This window comes from Gekko japonicus, unplaced genomic scaffold (genome assembly GCF_001447785.1).
Source record: "Gekko japonicus isolate JY-2015 unplaced genomic scaffold, Gekko_japonicus_V1.1 scaffold1368, whole genome shotgun sequence".
Taxonomy (NCBI): domain Eukaryota; kingdom Metazoa; phylum Chordata; class Lepidosauria; order Squamata; family Gekkonidae; genus Gekko; species Gekko japonicus.
Window position 1 is genome coordinate 116,957 of NW_015160881.1, and position 23,366 is coordinate 140,322.

General features: G+C 42.8%; 1 non-coding gene across 1 annotated transcript; it reads right to left on the bottom strand.

The window, feature by feature from the left end:
- Nucleotides 1-12,161: 12,161 nt before the first annotated feature.
- Nucleotides 12,162-12,243, bottom strand: TRNAS-UGA. The gene has a single exon. It is a non-coding gene; the product is annotated as a tRNA-Ser (tRNA).
- Nucleotides 12,244-23,366: the final 11,123 nt, after the last annotated feature.

Sequence of the window (23,366 nt, forward strand, 5' to 3'; positions counted from 1 at the left end):
ACCCACCCCGTGCCACAACTGCAGAGAGACCACACACTTCTTGAGTGCAGGTCATTCTTTTTAATCTCAAGAAATGTCTAGTGATCCAAATCCTTGGTCCAGATAATGTTATGGAAAATGGTACATGGTGCAATGCTCAGTTTGTATGTAATGTTTAAGCCATAGTCTGGCACTACCGAAACCTTTGCTCATACACTCCCATCTTCCACTCCTCTCCACACCATGCTCAGAATCTCTTCCTGACTTCTGCTTTAGAGCAAACATCTGAACATCAGAAGCAACAAATTATGGTTTGTGCTTCCCATCCAAATCAGGGTTTTATATATTTATACCCATGATCAAACAAAGGGATTATTACTGTCTTCCTCAGAAATAGTAGTGCCAAGGTCCTGGTTTGAAAGGGTTTACATTTATCTAAAACTAAAATAGTTCCAAGGTTTTTGGAATCTAACTTACAATAGTCAAAGCCCTCTTAAATGAAAAATGACTTCATGCAAAGCGGCATGAATGCAAGGAGTGTGTCATTCAAAATCCTTATCGCGCTATGACTAAGAAGAAAGAGAGATTGCTTCCTTCTATTTTGAAAAAATAGGACATTAGTAGCATAATTCATCAGCTGCAAGTGTTACTGATGAGTAATACAGTTATTGAGAGTTTTTAATTTCCTGAACAAAAATTGCCATCTCCTTTGAAATTAATAACAAATGTACATCAAGGTTTTTTGTGGTGGCTGACAGGTAGTTAAATGTTATGAAGGTGAGGTTATTGCTATGTGAATGATAAAACAGTCTAGCTCAATAAAAGACTGCACGTTTTCAGGGTCAGTTACCGTGATACCATCGACTTCCTTGTGTTTGGTGTTATTACTTCTCATCATCTGTCTCACCCATCAATGTCAGTAATGCAAGTTAAGCTCCACAGTTTCCAACATTTGTGTGAGCTCTCTGTTCTCTTAAGAGCACAAGAACCTTACTGGATCAAGTTAGTGGTACATCTTCTCTAGAATCCTGTTTCACACAGTAGCCAACCAGTTGCCCTGAAGGGCCAACAGGCAGGGCATAGAGGCCTTCTCCTGTTGATGCCTCTGAACACTGGCATTAAATAGCTTACTGCCTTTGAATATGGAGGCTCCCTTCAGTCAGTTTAGTGTAGTGGTTAAGTGTGCGGACTCTAATCTGGGAGAACCGGGTTTGATTCCCCACTCCTGCACTTGCACCTGGCTGGATGACCTTGGGCAAGCCGTAGTTCTGATAAGAGCTGTTCTTGAAAAAGGGCAGTTTCTGTCAAGAGCTCTCTCAGCCTCACCTACCTCACAGGGTGTCTGTTGTGGGGAGGGGAAGGGAAAGGAGTTTGTAAGCCGCTCTGAGACACCTTTGGGTAGTGAAGGGCGGGGTATAAATCCAATCTCTTCTTCTTCTTCACCATGGCTAGTAGTCACTGATAGAGCTATCCTCCAGGGACCTACCCTTTGGCCCACTCCCTGCCACTTTTCAGTTGTATATAGGCTTGGCTGTATGTGCAGTTTCCAAAATGGTTGTTTGTATCCCATCACTGAGTTTAAGCATTCTTGGCTGTGGGTTAATGGAAGACCGATGTAGAAGGCATCAGTGGCTTCCATATCAAAAGTAAGGCTGTCAAAAGCATTTAGAACTGCAGTTTTAATCAGTGAGGCAATAGTCAAAAGGAGGGCCTGTTCTCTGCCCCCCTTGAATATTCCAAGTCTCCTTCTTGAATTTTTAGCTTTCCTATAAAACATATTTAAAATATCTATATCCTGTCTTATCTCTGCAAACTCAGTGTGACTAACAGCAAACACTGCAGACAACTAGGTCTGTACCCTGTTTACTTGGCAGAGAGCCAAGAACGGGCACAAAAGCAATTTTCTATTCAGTTGCTTATTTGAAAGCAAACTTCCTTTAGCCTTCCAGTTATTATGGTCAGATTCCCTCTTTCATGAAAGAAATAGACCTGTCCTGTTTTGAGTTTGCTGTAAACCACAAACCTCCCTTACATGAAGATGGAGCAGCCTGTTGACCTTCCAGAAGGGGTGAGGGGGTGAGAGAGAACCTGCATAGACATTTCACCTCTGGCCCATCTGTCACAGTAACTTATCAAACCAATGTGGTATCAAAGAAGAATTTCCCCAGCCTGACATGTCTCCCTCATTGCACACCTCACCATTTTGGGGATGTGTGCAAAACACATAAAGAAAAACACCCTAAGGGAAATAAGTTTATTGGTCAAAGCCTGCTTTGGTGGGTAGAATTCTGAATGGATATCTCACTTTTTGATTGGTCCATAAAGGGACCTCGCTGCCCCTGAGAACCCTTAAAGATATTGGAAACTTGCTGGATTATCTTTCCCATGAGCAGTTACTTTAAGCACACTCTATTGCACAGTGTAGTCCTGAGAAGGGCAGGGGTGGAGGATCCTGGCCTTTCATTGTGGAATGAAGTACTTCAATAGATAAACTTTATTCAAGATGAGATAAACAATTTATACAACTATCAGCATCTTTTTTTTTGTTAACGAGTACTGTAATACAAAAGTAAACATAAGTAGAAAAATAGATAAGCTGTCGTCAAATTGCACAAACTCAAATCATAAAGTATACTTCTATGTGTGTGTTATGTGTTTTTAATGTGCTAGCTGAAGAATAAGGCGCTCAAACGAAGCCTTACCTACTGTTAGAAACGAAGCCATTCAATATATGCAGGGTTGGATGGTATTAGTTCTTGTTCTGTCATGTACTGAATAAGTGGGAACCAAGTTTTGACAAACTTGGAGTGTGTGATCGGTTTTCTGCGTTGCTTCTCTTCAAAAGCATTGGCAATACGGTCCATTACAAAATGTTCCCAGCATTTTTCTCTCCACGTAGCTATAGATGGTGGATTTGGTGACTTCCACGCAGCTGCAAGTGTCAGTCTGGCTGTGGCTAATAGTGTAGAGGTGAGAGTAGATAATTTAGCCTCCTGATCATCTTCATCTACTAAGTGTAATAGTATTATATTAGGGTTCATTTGAAGTCTCTGAGATGTGATTTTGCCGATTTCGTCTACTATTTGCTCCCAGAAAGATTGAATTAATGGATAGGGCCACCAGCAGTGATAAAAATTGCTGATCTCTCTGGAGCCTTTCCAGCATAATGGACTATGTGTAGGATGCATGTGATGTATGCATTTTAAAAAATTGTAAGCGAATAGTAAATATCCGTGACTTACAAGCCTGTGAGTCCCAAATACTCATCCATTGTTGATCGGTTAGATTTCTCTGTAGATCTTTGTTCCACGCAAGTTTATTCACCTGTTTTTTCTGATTTCCCGCTTCCATCAGAGACTTGTATAATGAAGATAAAAGGCCCCTCGTCCGGTCAGAGAAAGTAGGAATAAAGTACTGACTGACCTGGATCAGTATGTCTGATAAGCCTAAGCATTCCCCAGGTGGTGGCATAGAACCTACTAAAGGTAGAAGTATACCTCTCAACATTCCCATACTGAATATATACATAAAAATCACTGGAGTCATTGCTGTGATTTCTGTAACAGTAAACACAAGTCTGGGATTCTTTAGTATTACAAAAAACACCTCTTGAAAAATCTGTGACTTTTTTGTGTTTGGATGCTTACCTTTGTCAGCAACAGCAGGTATCTCGTTTTTCTTTGATTCTCCTGATTTCCTGGGTGAATGCGTTTCTCTCCTCCAACTGGATACCTGCAAGGGATAAGGAGCACTCCCAGCCAATCATTATTGGAGACAAGCTCTAGAGAAGCAAATTTTAAGGCTGTTGCTCTGAGCCAGGCAACATTTTCAGAGGAATGAGAGGGAGGACTATGTTATATCCAAATTTGGTGCCATTATCTTTAAAAACAGCTGCACCAGTCTGTCAGATTGGTTTCCCCATTGAAAATAATGGTCCTGAAATCCCTGAACCCAAAAAAGAAACACAGATTTCAATCCCAAATTGGTACTGTCCTACCTGAATATCAGGAATAAATGACAAATGTGTCCTCCCCTCAATTTGAAACCTGAAATTATAATGATTTTTCTTCTTGGAGCACACCCCCTAACCTCCAGGGCCAAGAATGCTGTGCCATGTACAGAATGCCCAATCAGAGCCTGAAAAACACATGGATATATAATTCAATATTATTACATCAATCTTCTAGCCAATCAGTGTAAAGGCGCTGGAATAAATGGATAAACACAAGAGTTGTCTTTTAAAACGTTACAAGATTAATTTTTTTACATGGCCATATATAGTTTACAAATGTGGTTCTTCTGGGTTGTCCAAGGCCATGGTTTTCAACCTATGGGTTGGGATTCTCAGGCAGGCATGAAGCCACGCCTGTTGGGTCATGAGCCCCTACAGAGCCACCATTGTTGCTGCTTATTTGGAAGGACCTGCTGCTTCTGCACATGCATTGTGAACTAGGATTGCAGGCCTCCTGCCTCTTTGCACACACTGAGATGAGCAGCAGGATGGTGAAGAAACATCATTCATTAGCAGAAAAGATTCCTTTTTAGCACAAGCAGATTTAGAGAAATCCCCCAACCCAGCCTGTGCAAGCTCTCTCTGCTCTCCAGACCAGTCAAGCCAGGCCCAGCATTCTCTGTCTCCAGTAATTAGTCCTCCAATGCTTCATGCAGACTTATTGTATGGAACCCTCCCCACCAGTGAGGTCATAACTCTGGCTCCACCTTTTCCTGTCAGGACACTTAATGAGACATAACTACCTATCATGTGTTTGCAGCTTAGCAGATCTTTTGTTGCTCCCTTGGGGTTCTAGAGGAGTCCCAGATTGGGAGAGGAATGGAAGACCAATATTCCAAAGGACAGAGCTGAGGAAAAAGATTTTTAAATCTTTCTGAACTTCATTACTGTTTTCAAAATGTGTATTTCTTTGTACTGGAAGAAGATAAGCCCATCAACAATTCCCCCGTATCAGAATGTTTAAAAGAAACTAGGGCACTGTACTGATGTTCATATCAATGTATTATAGAAGGATAGGTATTGACTTCCAATCTAATAAATGTATTGAAAAGCATGCATTTTTTCTGATATACTAAAATAGTAAATATCAAGGCAAAATACAAATATGTTGCAGGTAGTTGAGATTTTATTATATTGCAGATCTGGTTAGTAGATCCCAACCATCATCATGGCTAGTCCCATTGGGCAGGTGAGGCTTTCTGAATGTGGGCCGGCCCTTTGTTGTTAGGTATAGTGACGCGCTGACCCCCTTTTCTTATTGAAAAGACTTGAGTAACTAGAGTTAAGAACATATGCCTTTTATTATGTGGACATCTGGAAGGAAGTCTTTTAACAAACCCTGATGCCAGAGTTTCTGGGTAGTCACTATCCTTTCTTTTAAATTTTCTAAACAAAAACTTCTGATGGGCTGGAAGAAAAACCTTTCAAGAATCCCCTTCTACACATATGTATTTAACAACCCAATCCTTAAACCAGTGAAGCAGAAGGCAAAATACTTGATTCAAGCCAGTTGAATTTTATTGACGTCAGTGGGACTGAACTGGCTTCAGTTCAAGAACAGCAGTTTAAGTGGAATGGGCTGCAGAGGAGAATTTATTAACATTTCACAACATGGTTCCAGGGCCAGGATCGCTTTTTAAAGGGACGATTCACACAACGCAAAATCCTTGTGACTTCCCAGTTCTGATAATAACCGTGACATGCAGGGCAAAGCAGCATCAGCCATCTTTGTATCTTGAAACTGCTCGGTAGAGCAGCTAGATGCACAGGTAGGAAATGTACCTGTCGCCAGCACTGCAGGTAGGTTTCCTACTGGAGCCAACTCCCCAGGGAGGCCCAAACAGTAGAGAGAGGGGGAATCCCACTGGACTGGCACTGGGAGGCACAAAATCCCCATTATACCTTTGATACAAAGTCCTCAAGGTAGCCACAAGGACTTTGTATTCTGTGAATTGGGTAATATCCTATGACACTGAAAAACTAAAAATATGCTTTTTTTAAAAAAGGCTTGTCTTAAACACCAGCATTTATTACAACCAAAAGATCAGCCAACAGCAGTTTACCAGCACAGTTTATATACAAACGTAAAATTAATATACAAAGATTAAAATTCATAGCCTTATAGGTGTAATTAATTATACATAAAAGTTATTAAAAAGTTTGCAATATCTGCTTTCTTATGGACAAAGCCTCAGCACAGAATCTGGCCACTTTAGAGGTAGTCTCATTAAATCAGTCTGCAAGGAGGAGATATGTATAGAATTTATCAGATCTTCCTGGGAACTTGGATAGAACAGGGGTGAGATATGTGGAATGAATGTCTTTGTAAAATAGGCAGTATAATAACACATGTTCCACCGTTTCGACTGTGTTCAGCTGAAGGAACATAAATGTTGAGAGTTTGCTAAATCTGGCAGGTGAAAAAATGGATTAAAAATGAAATAGCTGAGGGGCCAGAACACAGCCCTGTTTCACTCCCCTCTTGACAGCACCCTGCAAGATAGAAGGCCCTGTTGGCTGCATCTTACACAGTCAAGAAGCTGTTTTCATGCGACATATGAATAAACACAAGTAGTCTGCAATCTGCTGAGGACGCCTCTAATTCAACCCATAATCTATCCTGGGTGCTACTATCAAAAGCCACTTTGCAATCTGCAAAGGCCACAGAGTGCCCCATGAGGCCTGGTACTATTTTTCATTGCCAGATGATATAAAACCAGGTACTGTTGCAGAGTAGAGCGAATGGGACTAAAGCCCGCTTGTTCAGCATCACCTCATAAATAAATGCCTGCCTAAAGAGTACTCACGACATAGTTCCTGAGGAAATGAGTACTCTCTAGGCAGGCATTTATATATGAGGTGATGAATTCTTTTTTTAAAAATGGCAAACAGCAGGGTTAAAGGGATACTATTACCGAAAGGGTTTCTAGTTGTTTTTTTAAAGAGAGAAAATAGGACAGCATTATTCAGATATTCTTACTGGAACATTATTAGAATATGGGTACGCCTGATTGTTTTTTTAATTCAAGACTCTCTAAAGATCAACACATTAATGATGCGGGAATTCAGCTGGCCCATCTTGCTCTGAGGTTTAATTTAATCATTTTAAATGGTCTACCTCCTTTTGATTCACCTGGCGAGTATACCTATGCCTCTGCACGAGGTTGCAGTGTGATAGATTACATGCTGTTATCTCCGACACTCCAGGACGAGGTGAGCAGTTTTTCAATTTTAGGACGTCCCGAGAGTGATCATTTCCCTTTGGCTTTGATTCTCAACTTTATTTCCACCTCTAGGGAACAGGACCTCCAGGGTTTGAGGGCAGGGGAAGGGTGCAAAAGTTTACCCAGGTGTAGATGGTCGGATAGAGTGGCCCAAAAAATCAGTGGTGTTTTGACCCTACAGAGACTGAATGAGCTTATAGCTCAGTCTAAGGCTATGAATGGGACTCCAGACCTGATTCAGGCTTATGAAGGAGTCATCAAACAGCTTGTAGATGTGATGATATTAGGCCAGGACCAGGCAAAAAATGGAAAGAGGCAGCAGAAAGCCACTTGGTTTGATAGGGAGTGCCTTGAAGCGAAGGCCCATGTACGATCTTTGTATCAGATTTATAGGAGTTCTTGTTGTGAGTATTTCCCAACAGTATATTTTGAAGCCAAAGCATCCTTAAGTAAATTGTTCAGAGAGAAAAAAAAAGCCGCCCCCCAGAAAAACGGGGAGCCTCTTCTCCAAGCCACAATTAGCAATGATGCTAGGAAATTTTGGGCGGTGATTTCCGAGGCTCTAGGCAGGAACAGAACTACGAATTCCCCAATTACCGCCAAGGCCTGGTACGAACATTTCCTGAAGATCTTTTCGGTAGATGGAAGGAGTGAAATTGAGGATCTCGAAATCAGTCTAGGGGATTGTCCCGAGTGGCCGCCGGTGCAGGATGTAGAGGTTGCCACGCTAATTGCTCAAATTAAGGCTGGGAAGGCGCCGGGACCAGATGCAATTCCCCCGGAGGCCATTAAAGTGATTCCGGAATGGTGGGCGTCCTTCTTAGCAGTTCTATTTACTGCTATAGACAGGACAGGAATAATACCTGAAGCATGGACCAATGCTATTATCGTTCCAATTTTTAAAAAAGGTGACTGTAGATCACCTAGTAATTATAGGCCCATTAGCCTGATTTCCATACTAGGGAAACTCTATGCAAGCCACTTGGCGTCTAAACTTAAGGCCTGGATGGCTGAACAAAAAATCCTAGGTATAGAACAAGCAGGATTTTGTCAGGGGAAGTCAACTCTGGATCACTGTATTGTGCTAAGTCACTTAGTGAATAAATACAAAAAAGGGAAAGGGTCCAAGTTGTATGCTGCCTTCCTGGATCTGAAGAGTGCTTTTGATACTGTCTCAAGGGAGCTTCTATGGAAGAAGTTAAGGCTGTTGGGAATTGAAATGAGATTGCTCCTGTTGATTAAGAAATTATATACAGATACCACTTGCCAAGTAAGAGGCTCTAGGGATGGTGATTTAACCCCGAAAATTTCCATCAAAATAGGGGTTAAGCAGGGCTGTGTATTGGCTCCCCTCCTTTTTAATCTTTTCTTAAATGATTTGGCCACGGGGTTAGAGAGGATTGATGGTCACAGCCCAATTATGAGCTCGCGACCGGTGCCCCTGCTATTGTTTGCAGACGATGCTGTAGTTCTTTCTAGGTCTGAAGTAGGGATAAAGAGACTGTTGGCACATTTTATAGAATATTGTGAGCTGAACGGATTATCTGTGAATTTTGACAAAACTAAAATAATGGTGTTCGGAGATTCCTGGAAACCCATCAACTGGCGTGTTAAGGGTAACACCATTGAACAGGTGAAGTGTTTTAAATATTTGGGAATTAACTTTCATCATAGTGCAAGGTGGGTAGCCCACAGATCAGAAGTAATTAAATCTGCGAACAGCTGTGTGCTAGCAATAACCCGTTTCTTTTTTACCAAGGGTAACCAGTATGTTCCTGCGGCCCTAAAAGTGTTTCAGCACAAAATTGGAGCGAAGCTTCTTTATGGGGTGCCCATTTGGATCACAGCTTTTAACAAAATGGTAGAACAACTCCAATCCAATTTTGTGAGGAAAATATTAGGGTTGCCCCTGTGTGTTTCCTACGCCGCTATTTGTTTGGAAGTCAATATGATACGCTTGGAAACAAGGGCTTGGATAATTACCTTCAGATTTTGGCTACGTTTGCACTTTAGGAACTGTCCCAATAGCCTTATTACATATCTGTTGGAAGAGTCTCATTGCTCTGAGTGGTTTGCTGCTATAGAAAGGAAAATCGTCTCAATAGGGTTATGCGTGAATGATATGATGTCCTTATCTGAAGCACACATCTTTGCCCTGCTCAAACAGAGATTAATTGATATTGAGATGCAAGAGCTTAGAGCCTTGGCTTCTGGTAGATGCTCCCCTTTAAGATGGGCACGTTTTCCGATCAACACCCCTGCACAATACTTATTGGATTTGACTTCTCCACAGTTGCGTAGAGCATTTATGCTGGCCCGCTTTAACGTGCTCCCCTCTGCGGTTTTAGCAGGAAGATTTAAGAAAATCCCCTACTCTGTTAGGTTTTGTGATTGTGATTCAGAGGAGATTGAAACAATCGAACACGTATTCCTCCACTGTAGTTTGTATGATGACATTCGGGCAGTCTATCTAGAAGCCATACTTAAGAAAGATGTCAAACAATCAGATGACAGAATGTTGTACCGTTTATTGGCTTCACAAAATACAGTGGTTATTGAAGCGGTGGCTAATTTCTGTAACTGCCTTATAATGAGGAAGCTATGTGTTAAATCAATGAACTGAAGGGTGACTGTTTATGACTCTGATCCATGCCAATAAAGGTTTTGAATTGAATTGAATTGAATATGGGTAGTGTGCATTTCCATATGTCTGAACTTAAGCAGAGAGATTATTGATGGTGGGGAGCACAGAAGAGAAATCTGTAGGGGTGTGTGCAGTAAGAAAAATGGTGTCCAGGGTGACTTGGGCAGAGAATGCTGGGAAAGGGGCATTCGGCTTTATTGGCATATACACTAGGAAGACTTCAGCTAACTTTTCATAACAGGTATTTTGTACAAGAAAGGACAAATTCTGACCAGTTTTGGAAGGAAAAATGGAATCTTGCCTATCCCCAGCTGTTAGCTATGACAGTTAATTGAAACCTCCCTGCTCAGAAGCAGTGTACCAGATGGTTGTGGATGAGACTACAGGGGAAGTTGATTGCCTCAGCTTTTGGGCTTTCTCGAATCTTGTGGCTGGACACAACTGGACATAGGATGTTACATTCTTGATCTTACTCAGTCCTACTTTTTCTTAGCTCTCCTGTGAAGAAAGAGGGAGCAATCTTTTTAAAAGTATACAACGGAAAGAAAGGGGGAAAAAACTAAGGCTGCAGAATTTAGGAGACCACAGATAAGTTAGGAGAGGAGCAGTTATTGAGAGTCTGCCATCTTCCAGATGGTGGCTGGAGATCTCCTGGGATTTCAACTGATCTCCAGGCAACAGAGATAATTTCACCCGGAGAAAATGGTCGCTTTGAAAGGTGAACTCTATGGCATTGTATCCCATTGAAGTCCCTCCCCTCCTCAAACCCCGCCCTCCTCAGGCTCCACCCTCCACCCTCCAAATCTCCAGGTATTTCCCAACCTGGAGCTGTCAACCCTAGCTGACAACAATACCTTCTCTTAAGAAACAACTAGCAAGAATAAAGACAGTGAAATGAAGGATATAATAAAAGAGGTTTTGGATAAGAAAAGGGAGGTCCTTGGCAAGCACAGTTTATATGAATATCATATAAATTGCAAAAAAACTGTTAAATGTATAAAAAATGTGCATGCAATAAATCAAATAAGCTTTAATATGATCTTCAAAATCAAATTACATTTAATATATAGTAAAAGGAAAGGAAGTTGGTGGGACATTAAAAAGGGGACAGAAGCAAAATATACAGATCATTAAAAATGTTCATGAGGCATTTGTCATTTCCATATTTTGCCTATCAATTGGCATTCCAGACTGCTTACAAAGAAAACAATTCAATAATTCAAATACAGAGCGACAGCAACACTTTTGGAAACATGGCCCATTGGGCCCAAACACACGCACACTCGGGTTGCCAGCTCCAGGCTGGGGAATACCTGGAGATTTGGGGGGTGGAGATTGGGGAGGGGGAGGGACTTCCTTGGTGTAGAGTGCCATAGAGTCCACCTACCAAAGTGGGCCTTTTCTTCAGGGAAACGGACCTCTGTCGCCTGGAGACCAGTTGTAATCCCAGGAGGTCTCCACAGCCACTACCTCACACACACAACAGGCATTGGAAGTCCTCAAAATGGTGCTGAGAAGGAGGTCCACCGGAATTCTTGTCACAGCCATGTATGGAATCTCTTCTGGTAGTATTAGATCTATGTTTGGAGATTAAGTGTGAAGGTGTACAAGATTCATGAGGGGGGGGGGAAATAGTGCATCCTTGCAAGTAGGCTTTTCTGAGAAACTGTCCTGTTTCCCCCTGGATGAAAAGTGCTAAAGTAACGAAACAAAAAAATTGTATCCCTAGGGATGCCAGACTCCAGGCGGGGTCTGGAGATCATCTACTGTGCCCCACTGAGGAGGTCCCTGCCCTCCCCAGGCTCCACCCCCAAATCTCCAGGAGTTTGCCAACCTGGATCTGGTTTGGGACCCCTGTTATTAAATCTAGCCAAAGGTGTCTAAATACGAACTAGGAATATGCTTTCCTTGCTCCAGGGCAAAATGTTTACAACTTTAAAATCTGGAGGACATTGAAAACCTGTCCACTACTGTCACACCATGAAGTAGCTGTATGATTCTGTTCATCTCCGGTTTCCCGCAATCATAGTATCCTGGCATAAATTCGTCTTTAGAAATACTGCATACTCATGTACTGCGTGCTCATTTATAATTTTTTTTTTAAAAAAGGTTACACTGTAGGAAGAGTTCAGAGTAGACAGAGGGATGGAAGTAAGGCAACGTGAAACAATGAGCTGCAGGTGTGAACGTTTCGCGCGGTTTTATCGCACTTCAGGGTAATGGAACGATTGGCCCCAACCGAGCAACTTCGTACTGCCTACAATGTATATAATGAAAATAAAAATGTGATCCTCACAACTTGCGCAGCGAGCAGGGTTCGAACCTGCGCGGGGAGACCCCATTGGATTTCAAGTCCAACGCCTTAACCACTCGGCCATCGCTGCTCCACAGTCACGTAAGGCGAAGCCAAGTATTTAGCCGAACAGGAAGAAGATTCTGCGCTTACCTCCATTTATCAATCTTGGTGCGAACGACCAGTTAGAAAATGGTTGCGTCTCTGCTTCTCCAATCCGAAGCGTGGAGAGGCGGGCTCAGCGTTGCTGTTGACAGTCCGGGGGGGGGGGTGCGGCGGCGGCGGCAGGGGGCATAAAGCAGGTCCTCGTTCCTCTGAGGCGCCGCCACTTAATGCTCCTTTTCACACCTCAGCATCTCTTCCTCGCCTTGGTTCTCTTCCCCGCGAAAACAGCACCTCTTTGCAACTGTGGGCGACCCTTCCATCTCGCGCCTTGGGACCCGCTCGTTCACCTCACGCCATAGCCTCCTTTGCCGCGTAGTTAAATTTAAACTCAGGTCAGAAATGAGCGGGACGCGGACGAGGTGTTCAGACAAAGGTTGCCAAAGGAAAGACCTAGATAGGGTTACCATGTTTTGGAAAGCGAAGAAGAAGACATATTTCCCGACTGACTACTTGAGACAAGTGATCACTATGACAAATCTCATTTGGAATACCCCCTACTGTTTAAACTGTGATAATTGTTGCTACTAACTAGGAATATCCCTAACCTTCCAACCCCCAAAGAGGCCATTTTCATCAGTTTTTTTTAAGAGCCGAAAAGAGGAGGGACACCAAAAAAGAGGGCGTCTGAGAACCCAAGCCTAGGAGCTGTGGGAAGGCATGCTTGCAATATCACACCTACCCAGGGACACTATTTTTCTCCTCAGAAGCTCTACCTTTGGCATAATTTCCCTCTCTTGCCCTTCTCCGTTAACCCCCTTTCATCAGCGGGGGTGTAAGAGAGAGAGAGAGAGAGGTTTGCAGTCGCCAGTGTGTTTAAAATCTTACTTATTCTAAACTGTGTATCTTGCCAGACTACAAACATGGCAACAAACGAATATAAAAACACATGTAATAAATACCTTCAAAATGAAGGTGGGTGACACTGACCTCCCACACAAAACAGGACTCCTCCTAGCCCCCCTCAGGTGAGCTTAATATGCTTTTAGACAGTCTCTTTCTCAGCTCTACTGAATTTCTTTTTTTCATTCTGACAAGTGCTAGCTCTCTCCACTTAAAGGTAAAGGTAAAGGTTCCCTTGCTCGAATGCCAGTCGAATCCGACTCTCGGGTTGTGGTGCTTATCTCCGTTTCAAAGCCGAAGAGCCAGCGCTGTCCGAAGACGTTTCCGTGGTAATGTGGCCGGCATGATTAAACACCAAGGTGCACGGAACGCTGTTACCTTCCCACCCAAGTGGTACCTATTTATCTACTTGCAATTTCTTGCTTTCGAACTGCTAGGTTGGCAGGAGCTGGAACTAGAGGTGAGAGCTCACTCCATCATGCGGCACCTGGGTCTCGAACTGCTGAACTACTGACCTTTCTCCCTCAGTAGATGTAGTTCTTTTTACAATTCACCACCCCCAATTTGCCAGCCTTCATTTTTTCCCCCCTACCAGGTATAATCTTCCCACTCATGGGCTGCCCACTTGAACTTGCAAAGGTTTTCCTTTTTCCTTTGATAGAGGCTGTGGGGCAGAGATAATTTCCACAGCACATCTGAAAGGAGCTTATGCTGAACTGGGTCATCACACCTCTCACCTCTCTCTTATTCCCAACTGACAGTGGTTCTCTCCAAGGTCTTGGCCTACAGGCCCTTCTCAGCCCAGCTACATGAGATTTTTTTTGTAGCAGGAGATGCTAGGAATTAAACCTGGGCCTTTACGCATGCAAGACTTACGCATGCAGGACCTTTGCCACTGAACTGTGCAACCCTGGCACAGATATGGGCATACCCTGTTAAGGCACCACAGAGACAGGTGAAGCCACCACATGCACAACTTCCCTCTGTCACATGCTCAAGAGCACTGCTTGGGTGTGCAGTCAAAAAGTGTACCCTTCAATTAATATTCCCACCAATTAGTCTCACTCTCTTCCTATCTTCTTTCATTTCTCTCACTTGTCTGTATGCTAAAGGTTTACTTCCATCTTTAAATCATTGCAGTTTATTACCTTCAGTGTAGTTAAATGAGCACTGTTAGTCTCTGTTAGATAGTGCCCAGGACATCACTACAGTAAAACAACACAACACTGTGTGACTTTGTACAACCTGGAAGCCACCAAGCCACACAACTCACCTGCCATGGATGGTGCTGTGGCTCACTCAGGGCTAGGAGCTTGGCCAGTTCTTCAGAGTATTTACTTCGAAAAAGAACCCAGAAGACCAACTGCATTTAATTTCATTATTCTGAAGTCAACACAATGATTTCCATTGATAGAAAAAGGACCTGTTTTAAATTTTGTTTCCAAGAAGAATAGGAACAATGCTGTTTCATATCTGGAAGCATAAAGAACTGTTTTGCTACCATAAAACTCCCATGTCTTCGACTGTTATTCAAATCAGAGCACTTTGTTTTGGAAAAAAAGTCTCGTATCCCTCACTGTCAGCATCGCATTATAATTTTGGAGGAAAACTATTTGTTTCTTAATTGCATTGGAAGAGCATCTTTTAATATGGTGGAAAAAGTATTTAAATGCATTTACATATTCTCTCCACTGTTGACGTCAGGACCCCACTTCAAATATTTTGGTAAGGAGAAGAAATTGTTTTTCCCTTTCTGTGAAAAGTTTATTTGGCAATTACTGAGTTGTTCCATGTGAAATTTCAAAATTGTAAACAGGAAAATAAATACAAGCATTTTGGTTTTAGACCATTAGATCCAGATTTCTGTCTCTGATGGTTCAGAGGAAATGTATAAGAACCAGATTAATAATGGATAAATCCTAGAGAAGCAGCCATATAAATCTGTATACTACATATAATTTTATAAACCCCTTTTGTTCCTCCCTCATTTTTTAAAATTGAGAAGCCTCTAGGGTTGCCAGGTCCCCACTGGCCACCGGCAGGGGATAGGGGGTTAGCGTTACCAGATCCAGGTAGAGAAATTCCTGGAGATTTTGGAATGGAGCCTGCGGAGGACAGGGACCTCAGTGGGATACAATGCCATAGAGTCTATCCTCCGGAACATCCATTTTCTCTAGGGGAACTGATCTTTGTAGTCTGGAGATGAGCTCTTGGATACCCCCAGGTCCCACCTGGAGGCTGGCATCCCTAGAAGCCTCCATCTCTTTAGGCCAGTTTGGTGTAGTGGTTGAGTGCGTGGACTCTAATCTGGGAGAACCGGGTTTGATTCCCCACTCCTCCACTTGCACCTGGCTGGATGACCTTGGGCAAGTCGTAGTTCTGATAAGAGCTGTTCTTGAAAAAGAGCAGTTTCTGTCAAGAGCTCTCTCAGCCCCACCTACCTCACAGGGTGTCTGTTGTGGGGAGGGGAAAGGAAAAGAGATTGTAAGCCGTTCTGAGACTCCTTTGGGTAGTGAAGGGCGGGGTATAAATCTAATCTCCTCCTCCTCATCCTCTGCTTCTTTCCTTCTGTGGAAGATTTTGCAACCTGATGGTCATTTTGGTTGCTACTTTTTGTACCTTTTCTTGCTCTATGATATCTTTTTTATGGTAAAGGGACCAGGACTGTAAACAGTATTCTAGATGGGACTGCATGATAGATCAGAGCACTGTGATACTTCCTTTTCCAGTAATAAACAGCACAGAATTTGTACTTTTCACAGCTGCAGACCACAGAGCGTATATTTTCATGGTGATATCCTTCATATCACAAGATCTTTTTGCTGATAGATCCAGATGTTCAGCCATATTGGTCTGAAGCAGTAGAACAAATTTAGAGTCCAGTGGCACCTTTAAGACTAACAAAGGTTTAGTCAAGGTATGAGCTTTCGTGTGCAAGGCACACTTTTTCAAATACATTGGAATGGTAGATAAGGTTCTAAACTTATACACAAGGATTTAACAGCAAATTAACATGTAACATGATGAGTTTAAGTTATGCAAAGTGAAAAACTAAATAACAAGTTAAGGTTATATGGTCAACAGTTGTAAAGGAATAAATATGACAAAATAGTAGATAAATGTCTAAAGGTGTTTTTTCTAATTGTGGGAAGTAACAGAATGAGTTAGCATATGTAATGAGATAAAAATCCAATATCCCTGTTGAGGCCTGGGGAAGTTTTTTGTTCCAAGTGTTGTAATAACTTGTAATTCAGCAATTTCCCTTTCCATTCTGTTCCTGAAGTTCCTTTGTAATAAACCAGCTACTTTGAGGTCATCCATTGAATGTCCTGGAAGGTTAAAGTGCTCTCCTACAGGTTTCTCAGTCTTGTGATTCCTGATGTCAGATTTGTGTCCATTTATCCTCTGGCATAGGGTTTGTCCTGTTTGTCCAAGTAGAGAACTGAAGGTCATTGTTGACATTTAATGGTATATACAGTGTTAGAAGATCAGCAAGAGAATGAGCCCCTGATGGTGTAGTTGATGTTGTTAGGTCCAGTGATTGTGTTGTCTGGGTGTATGTGGCAGCAAAGTTGGTATCTGGGATTATTACAAGCTCTGGTCCCAGTGTCCATTTTAAAATGAGATGTTGCATTATTGTGGGTGAGGAGTTGTTTGAGACAAGGGGGTTGTCCCCCAGTACTTGTGAAAGAGAACTGTCATTATCCAGTAGAGGTTGTAAGTCATTGATGATGCATCGTACTGTTTTGAGCTGAGAGCTGTATGTGACTGCTAGTGGTGTTCTGTTATTGTCTCTTTTGGGCCTGTCTTCTAATAGGTTTTCTCTGGGTATCATTCTGGCTTGGTTAATCTGCTTCCTGAGTTCAGGTGGATACTTCAGTTCCAAAAAGATGTGTGGTGTAGATCCCTCAGGTGAGAATCTCTGTCTGTAGGACTGGAGCAGATGCGGCTGTAGCGTAGAGCCTGGCTGTATATAATGGATTTGTTTGGTATTTTTAGGATAGTAGCTGGAGGCATGTAGGTCTGTTTGTTGGTCAGTAGGCTTCCGGTATAAAGTGGTGTCTATGCATCCATTGTGTACTTTTACAGTAGTGTCCGGAAAATGTATTTCTTGCATGGATTGGTTCATTGTCAGGTTGATGGTGGGGTGAAAATCTTTGAATGCTTGGTGGAATGTGTTTCCAGGGCTTCTTTACCATGTGTCCAGACAATAAAAATGTCATCAGTGTAATGCAAATATAAGAGAGGTATGAGTGGGTGGGAGTTTAGGAAGCATTATTCCAAGTCGGCCATAAAGATGTTAGCATATTGTGGGGCCATGTGGGTGCCCATGGCTGTACCAGTGATCTGGAGGAACAGGTTGTCACCAGAGCTGAAGTGGTTATGGGTGAGAACAAAATGGCACAGTTTGGTGGCAAAGTCAGCTGTGTTGTTGTCAGAAATCATGTTCCTTATGGCTTGTAATCCATCTTTGTGTGGGATTTTGGTGTACAGAGATTCCACATCCATGCTGGTCACTCATCATGAGTTCTAGCTCCATAAATTTAGAAGTTTTTGCCCAAATGTCCTTCCCTTTTCACTTATTTATAGTGAACTGCTTCTCCAGTAGCCAGTTAGGTATCTGGCAAGTGGAAGCAGCAGTAGCTATCAGGGAAAGGAGTGTTAGAGGTACATTTTTGTCCTTTTAATAATATTGCACTCATTAAATAGGGATAGCTATGTGAGGTGCTTATGGTGAAACAACCAGTTTGCTGTGCGTACAACTCAGTCAATATGCTGAACTCACATTCCTGCACTGTTAATTTGGTTCTGTGAACTGGCCTCCAGCATGTGTGTGTAAAGGACTATCAAGTCACAGATGACTTATGATGACCGCATAGAGTTTTCAAGGCAAGAGACTAACAGAGGTGGTTTGCCATTGCCTTCCTCTGCATGGTGCCCCTAGAATTCCGTGGGGGTTTCTCATGCAAATATTAACCAGGGCTGACTTTGCTTAGCTTATAAGATCTGATGAGACTGGGCTAGCCTGGGCCATCCAGGTCAGGGCCTAGGGCTGCCAAATCCCCCCGAGGGGCGGATTTCCCCCTGCTTTGGAGGCCCGATTTCCACCGCGGCGGAATCGGGCCCCGGGGGGAACTCTGCCCCCTGAACTCTGCCCCCCAAAGCTGCGTCACCAGAGAAGCTGCGTCACGCAAAGTGCGTGCGCGCTGCCAGAACATCACCGGAAGTGACGCCGGACGTAGGGCACGTTGGGGGCGTGGCCCAGATCGTTGGGGGGAAACCATATGGCTGCCAGAACATCACCGGAAGTGACGCAGGACGTACGGCACGTTGGGGGCGTGGCCCAGATCGTCGGGGGGAACCATATGGTTTCCCCCCAACGATCTGGGCCACGCCCCCAACGTGCCCTACGTCCGGCGTCACTTCCGGTGATGTTCTGGCAGCGCGCACGCACTTTGCGCGCACGCGCACACACCCGCGGCCAGCTCCCGGACCCAGCGAACGCTCCCCCGCTGGTGAGTAATTACGATTTGGCAACCCTATCAGGGCCTCTAGCATTGCATATTCATACACACATTCACGTGCAGAAAACAGTGGGACCTAAGTTATATGGTATGGTGAATTACCCATGTAATGGTTGTTGTTTTCTGGGGCTGTACAATGAACAGGTGCAATAGAATTTCCAAAACAAGACTCTGGTTGTTCATCTGTTTTTCTTTTAACAGTGTTTTTGATACTATTGCTTTTAAGGTATGGCTGTCAAGCATCCAGATACTTTAAATAACATACTGTGGGGGGGGGAACAATTCCTGGAACATCCAGCTTTCTAGAGTACAAGAATGTTGCCTATTGTCACATTATAAAATTGTATTACTGGGCTTATATTTGATCTCTTAGTACAGATATATGATTCAGATCAATTAAGCATTGTGGTAAGACTTTTAGAGGGATTTATGTTAAGGACACAAGAGTTTTCTTTTTGGGGGTATTTTTGCATGTGTGTGTGTGTGTGCCCATGCCTGGAAGTTGTGGCGACCTCTGGCAACTCCCACTGGGGCACACAGGATGTTCAGAGAAGGGGCTTGATAGCCTGCCTCTGGCCTCCTGGCGCTGGTATTCTCTGGAGGTCTCCCATCCAAATACTTGCCAGGATTGGCCCTGCTTAGCTTCACAAGATCTGTCAAGATCAGGTTTTCCTGGGCCATTCAGGTCAAGGTGAAACATTCATTTTTTTGTAGCATAATAGAGCCCCAGTTACCTGATATATACCAGAAGTGGGTGCTTTAAAAAGGGCTGGCAGATGGAGGTGGAAAACTGCTTGTATCTGGCAGAACATGCGTTAAAGCCATTGTAAAGTCTATGAGGTGGCAGAGATAGTAATGGAGAAATGTTACTTCCCCACTACCATTGTGTCAGCTGAATTGCATCCAGCACAATTATTTAGATTAATTTAGCAATCTGACTACTTCTAGGAGGCAGTGGTGAGCCTGATCTTGTGAGATCTCAGAAATTAAGCAGGGTTGGTTGTGGTTAGTATTTGGATAGGAGACCACCAGGGAAGTCCAGGGTTCTATGAAAGGTAGGCAGTAGCAAATGGCCTCTGTTTGTCTCTTGTCTTGAAAACTCACCTGGGTTATCATAAATTGGCTGTGAATTGCTGGGACTTTTCACTATCACTAGTGATACTACAAATGAACTAGCATTTAGTGGTGATGTTTACACAATTATTTGCTGACACAATCTCTCAGCCCTGATGTAGACACTAATTTTATCATTGAGCGTATATTAGGACCATCTACAGTGCTGTCTAATCACAGTTCTTTGAATCAGTTCATTTTAGTTTCCCAGAACAATATTGATCCTGGGGAATGTGAAAACCACCACTTGCAGTAAAGACTCTTGCCTGTTATGTATGCGGACTGCCACCAGGGGTCTGCAGCTACAGTCAGGAGCTTAGCTTCTCTAAACAATAGGAACCTGGGATCCCAGTTCCCCCAGCATTAACCAATAGCTACTTTGGTGGGAAATTCAAACCCTCCAACGGGAGTGTGGGTGTGCTCGGTGGGTGTGTATATAGTTGGCCTTGCAGGGCCATTTTTCCAGTTCCAGTGTTAAGTACAATAAACGTGTGCAAACACATGTCGTTGTCCGAGACCTACATGCGGCGAACCCAGTACTTTTCAGTGCCCTTCTGATTCAGGAAAATGAATGCTTCTTTACTGGAGTTTTTTCCCCTGAGGCCCCTGAAAAAGCCAATTAGCGGACCTTCTCCTGATAAGCAGGTGTTAGCCAACTACAGACATGTGTGCAATCTGCCCCTTTTTGGGGAAGTTATTGAATAGATAGAAGCAGAACAACTACATATTTCTAAGCCTTTTCAATTAGGCTTTATGCCTTGCTGCAGGACAGAGACATCTTTATAATATTCATATCCAAATGGATACAGGGACTGGATTCCTGTTGCTACTATTAGATCTTTGACAATGTGGACCATACCATACTGCTGAATTGCCTAGAAGAGAAGGCAGGTCTAGCTGGAGCAGTATTAAAATGGTTTCATCCCCCCCCCCCCCCCCCCCCGGCCATACTCAAAGTAGTAGGAGATACAAAATCATAACCATGAGATGTGCAATTGGAGGGGTTATGTCCCCAAGGTCTTTCCCCCATGTTCAATATCTGTATAAGATCTCACCTTGACTAAATCACCAGGAGCTGCCACTTCTGTGCTGAAAGAGTGCCTGAATGTGGTAGTCAGATGTCTGGAGTGAGGTTGGTTGGTGAGATGTCTCCATTGCATGGGGTAATTCTCCCAGCTGGTGATGGTTGGAGCTCTAATTGAAGGACCCACTTCAAAGCTCAGCTAAATACAACAGCAAAAAGAAAGAAAGAAAGAAAGAAAGAAAGAAAGAAAGAAAGAAAGAAAGAAAGAAAGAAAGAAAGAAAGAAAGAAAGAAAGAAAGAAAGAAAGAAAGAAAGAAAGAAAAGAAAGAAAGAAAGCTTCCACCCCAGATGCCTTTAGGTTGGAAGTTGTTAGATCTATGATCCAGCTATGCTGATCCATGCTATGGTAACATAGACTCTAGGGTAGTACAATGTATTTATATGGCTGGCCATGAAGATGGCTCGGATATATCGGGGTGCAGACTGCAGCAGCCCATTTGTTAACCAGGGCCTCCTGAAAGACCACATTACACCAGTTCTGAAGTCTCTTCTCTGGTTGCCTATATATTTCCAGGTTGAATTAAAGGTGCTGGTACTTACTTTTTTAATGCCCTTCATGATCTGAGGTCTCTAAACCCATGTGGGATTTGCATTCCTCATAATAGGGTCTACTAACAGTCCCCTGGCTCTTGAGGATATAGTCTGATGACCTGGGTACAAGCATTTTCGTTGCTGCCCCATGGTAGGGGAACTGCTTCCCAGAAGGGGTCAGGCAGGCACCTACTTTCAGGGCCTTTTGGCAAAGCTGTGAAATGAAGCTGTTTAAGAGAGGTTATAGGGCAGCTTGAAGGTTATAGATGTGGGGTCCGACACATATGTTTTAATGATATCTTTCTAATGGTTTTTCGGTACTTGTTGTAATCCAGGGTGATGACTGTAACAGGAAAAAGGTGGGGTGTATAAAAATTAATAAAAGCCAGGTTAATTTACCTGGAATGGATACAGGAGACATCTGACTAGGCAAAGACATTGAATGTAAATGAGTTATAAAGTGGGTAGAAGACATAATGTTTTTCTTTAGGCATCCTGTAAGCTACAAAGTTATTTACAGTAGTGTATTTCAGCCTTAGCACAAAATGATGTCTAATGTCTAGTTTTCATGCCAGTTTTAATGTGGTAAAGTCACTATGAAGTGATCCCATCATCATTACTTCCTCTGCATATTCATATGGGAAATTTGCATATTCATTTCATATTTGCCTCTTTTGGAATGAAAGTCTAATTACACATAGTAAAAATTTCTCTTGCATCCAAGGCTCATTAAACTAAAGCACTTAAGCATCCATTTCTCACATATCAAAGTCAAATGTGTATGTAATTTTTGGGAAAAAAGAAATATTTCAGGTTTCAAGGGCATCAGCAAGAGTTTTTAGAAGTCAACGAAGAGCAGGATTTTCATGGTTACTGATGACATTGCTTGGCTAATCTAAAATCCTCAGGGTAGTCCTACCAGTGAGGATACTGCCCCTTCTTGCTCTGGGGGACTGAGAGGCCAGGAACCCCTCCTGTATCATTTCACTGTCATGCAAGACAGCAGGCAAGCATGGCACCTCTTGGTCTGGTCTCATAACTCAAATCTCATGGCTTCATGCACAGCTAGACACCTCTGTAGGAATCCAAAACTAGTCTGTTTTATTCTTTTGCCTGATGTGAAATCATAGCAAGTGCTCTACTGCAGGAAGAAAACACTTGTTACATGTTTACTAAATAGATATGAATAAAATTTGGATTCCTAGAAAGGCTATTTTTTTTACCTGCTCCCCTACGTATTGATGTGTTCTTTCCCTCCAGAGGTGTATAAGTGTGTGGGGGGGAGGTATTTCTTTTTGTCTTTTGCCATGCTGAGAGGGAGTAATAAAGGAGAAGCAAATCCCATTGAGTTCAATTTTTATTCTTTCACTTTTCACTGTTTGTCGCTCCCTTTTTGTTTGTTTCTTTTCTTCCATTCCTTTCTATATTTTGTTCAATTGTTCTTTAGTTGTGTCAGGGGACCCTAGATAGACTCTGTCTGGGGGCCTATGGTGGCTGTTGGCAGCACTGGAGACAGTTAGTTATGATTAAAAAGGGTACATCTTTTGATCTCCATACCCTGCCAGGCAGGGCCTTTTCAACAATGGTACCCGTCTGGTGGAGCCTACCCTCTACTGGTAAGACATTTGGTAAGACAAAAAATTTGTCAAAGTCTTTTAAACTTTAATTGATTGATAATGTTCACTACTACTTCTTAATCTTGTTGTATCTGTATATTGGCTTTAAGTTATGTTACTTTTAGTGATTTTTAAAAAGGGTCTTAAGTTGTGTATGTTGCTTTGGGGCAATTTTATTGCCAAAGTAATCTATACATTATGTAACTAAATAACTATAAACAAAATTATTATGCCTTGTCAGCTCCTAGTCATGGATGTAGCCTGCAAATGTTAGGCATGCCTAAATCCCATTGAGATAGACAGTGCTGAATAATTGAACTGCATATGTAATTCAGTTTAT